Here is a 3,080-nt window from a genome sequence, read left to right as displayed (position 1 = left end):
ATACATATATATGTATATATGTATATATATGTATATATATATGTATATACATATATATGTATATATATATATATAACTGTATTTACTTAGAAGCATTCAGAATGTCAACAAAGCAGCTATAACTTCTTTTTTTCAAATACAGAGCTGTTATTCAGCTAGCAGAACAATTATTTCACATAAGTAGCTTTGGAAGATAAGAAAACTACCACCCCCAACGTAACTAATTTGTGCTATGCACTAACAAGAATCTGCTTTAAATGTTCGTGTCAATTTAAAACCCCTATACTGTACCAGGCAAGGTTAGTGGCTACTGAAAATACCACCAGGACAGGGCTTTCTAAAGACACATTCAGTAGTGTGTTAATTTATACCAAAAAAGACACTGTGCAGTTTAAAAATATATCTTATACAGTCTTACATTTCAATTTTTTTCTTTAAAAGGACTGAGTGTTGTACAGGGGGTTAAATGCTTTATAGACCAAACAAAATGTTTAGAACCAACTTATTCATCACCATCATATTCTTCATCTTCATCTTCTTCATCTTCCTCATCCTCCTCCTCTTCCTTCTTTTTCTTGCTTTTTTCAGCCTCGATGACTCCCTTCTTTGCATCAGGCTTTCCTTTAGTTCACTAGGCAGTAATATCCTTTTTATATTTTTCCTTCAGCTTAGCAGCCTTATTATCATAAGACTGCTTGTCATCTACAACAGTTTTTTCACATCTCTCCCAGTTTCTTTGCAATGTCACCAATGGATAGGCCAGCATCTTCTCCTTTGGTTTTTGGTTGATACTCAGAACAAAACAAGAGGAATGCCAAAGGAGGCCTGTTGGGTACATTGGGATCCTTGAACTTCTTTTTTGTTTTCCCTTTAGAGGGGATATAAATTTTCATTTCTCTTTCATAATGGGCCTTGTCTGCCTTTGCCATGTCTTCAACTTTTCCTTTCTCTTTAGTAGACATGATCTTCCAGTTCTCTCAGCACTTCTTAGAAAACTCTGAGAAGTTGACTGAAACATCTATGTGCTTCTTTTTTGTGTCTCTCTTGACAAGTTTGCACAGAGAATGCATATGATGACATTTCCTCTCTGCTTCTTAGGATTTCCTCTGCAAATGTTTAATTATTTTCCTCAGTGAGGCACAGAATTGCCCAGTGCCTTGTTGACTCTCAGTTGCCCCCAAACTATCTCTATTGAGCTCATTGTACTGCAATGGCTATGAGAGTGAGAGCCAGCCACAGCATCTTTGTTGTTTTTCAATATTGTTTTAGTTACTTGGCATTTCTTGAAATTCACATAAACCTTAGGATGGCAATGATATTTATTTCTTTTCATGCTTTAAAAATATTATTCCTCTCTCATTTGTCTTACACTATTTTAAGTGAGAAATATGCTGTCATCCTTATATTTGTTCCACTTCATACAATGTTGCTTTTTTCTCTGGATGCTTTTGAGATTTTTTTTAATCCCTGGTTTTGAGAAATTTGATTATAACCTGCTTTGGTTTAGTTTTCTTTGTTTTAAGTATTTGTAGAGATGATCTATGGCCTTAGTTTGCATCGAATTTGAGATAAATTTGGGTCACTATTTTTCAAAACAGATATTTTGGCACATTTGAATTGTCTCACAGCTCACTGATACAATGTTTATTTTCCCCCCAAGTTCTTATTTTCTCAGTATCTCATTTTGTATTGACTCTGTTTTCGAACTCACTAATTTTTTCTTCTGCAATGTCTAACCTGCAGCTAATCACAGCTAATGTAGTTTCCATGTCTAACATTTTAGCTTTCCTACCTAGAATTTTGATTTGGGCCTTTTTAAAGTATCTTCTAGATTTTGACTTAACATGGTCAATCTTTTCTAATCTTCTTGAACATATAAAATATAGTTATACTAACTTTTAATGCCTTTACTAATTCTATTATCTATGTCACTTCTGGTTGCTTGCCAATTGGCTGATTTTTCTCCTATTTGTGGGTCATATTTTCTTGCTTCTTTGAATGGTTGATAACTTTCAACTGGATGTCAAACATTGTTAATTTTCCTTATTAGATGATAGATATTTTTGCATTCCATAGTTTTGAGATTTGTTCTAAAACACAATTTCTTGGCATGATGTGATCCTTTGGGGCATTATTTTTAGGATTATTAGGCAGAATCAAAAACTGTGTTTAGTGTAGAGCTAAATTCTCCCGACTACTAAGGTAAAACTCTTCTGAGTACTCTACCTGATGTCTCATGAGTTGTGAGGCTTTCCACTTCAACTAATAGAAACAAGAACTATTCTGGACCCTGTGTGGACTCCATTGATTGTTTCCTCTAATCTTCTCAGGTGGTTCTTCTCCAACCTTGGGTAGTTTACTTATATATACTCACTGTTCAATGTTCAGTTGAAGACTGAAGGGAAATCTTCTGCAGATTTCTGGGATATTTTCTCCCTGTGTGTGTGCAGTTATTTCTTCTCTGGCACTTTGAAAACTCTAGCAACTTTTGGTTTCCCTGGATTCCTAGATTGATTCATCAAATCAGAGAGAGAAAGTTAGGTTCTTCCAGGGTTCCTGGAAACTTTCTCTAGGCAGTCAGCTGGAATAATTGTAGGACTTCCTTCATTTGTTTTCTACCTCTCAGATATCATTGTCCTTCAATTTCTGATAATGAATGTCTCAAGACTTACTGTTTCATGTATTTTATTCAGGATTTTGTTGTTGTTGTTGTTGTTGTCGTGTTGTTGTTGTTATTTCAAGCCTTTGTTACCCCATCTTGATTGAAAGCAGAAGTCTTATGCTTAGATTTTGATTGAGATTTCATTGAATCCATATACCAATTTTGTGAGAATTTAAATCTCTTTTAATAGTAAATATTTTATTTTATTTTTTAAAATTAATTTATTATTTTTAAATTTACATCCAAGTTAGTTAGCATATAGTGCAACAATGATTTCAGGAGTAGATTTGTTAATGCCCCTTATCCATTTATCCCTTCCTCCATCCCAAAACCACTCCAGAAACCTGCTGTTTATTCTCTATACTTAAGAGTCTCTTACATTTTGTCCCTCTCTCCATTTTTATATTATTTTTGCTTC

General features: G+C 34.0%; 1 pseudogene; it reads right to left on the bottom strand.

Annotated features, from left to right (window-relative positions):
• Nucleotides 1–301: 301 nt before the first annotated feature.
• Nucleotides 302–3,080, bottom strand: LOC123385337 (annotated as a pseudogene).

The sequence above is a fragment of the Felis catus genome, chromosome B2, assembly GCF_018350175.1.
Source record: "Felis catus isolate Fca126 chromosome B2, F.catus_Fca126_mat1.0, whole genome shotgun sequence".
Taxonomy (NCBI): domain Eukaryota; kingdom Metazoa; phylum Chordata; class Mammalia; order Carnivora; family Felidae; genus Felis; species Felis catus.
This window is presented reverse-complemented; position numbering and strand designations above follow the sequence as displayed.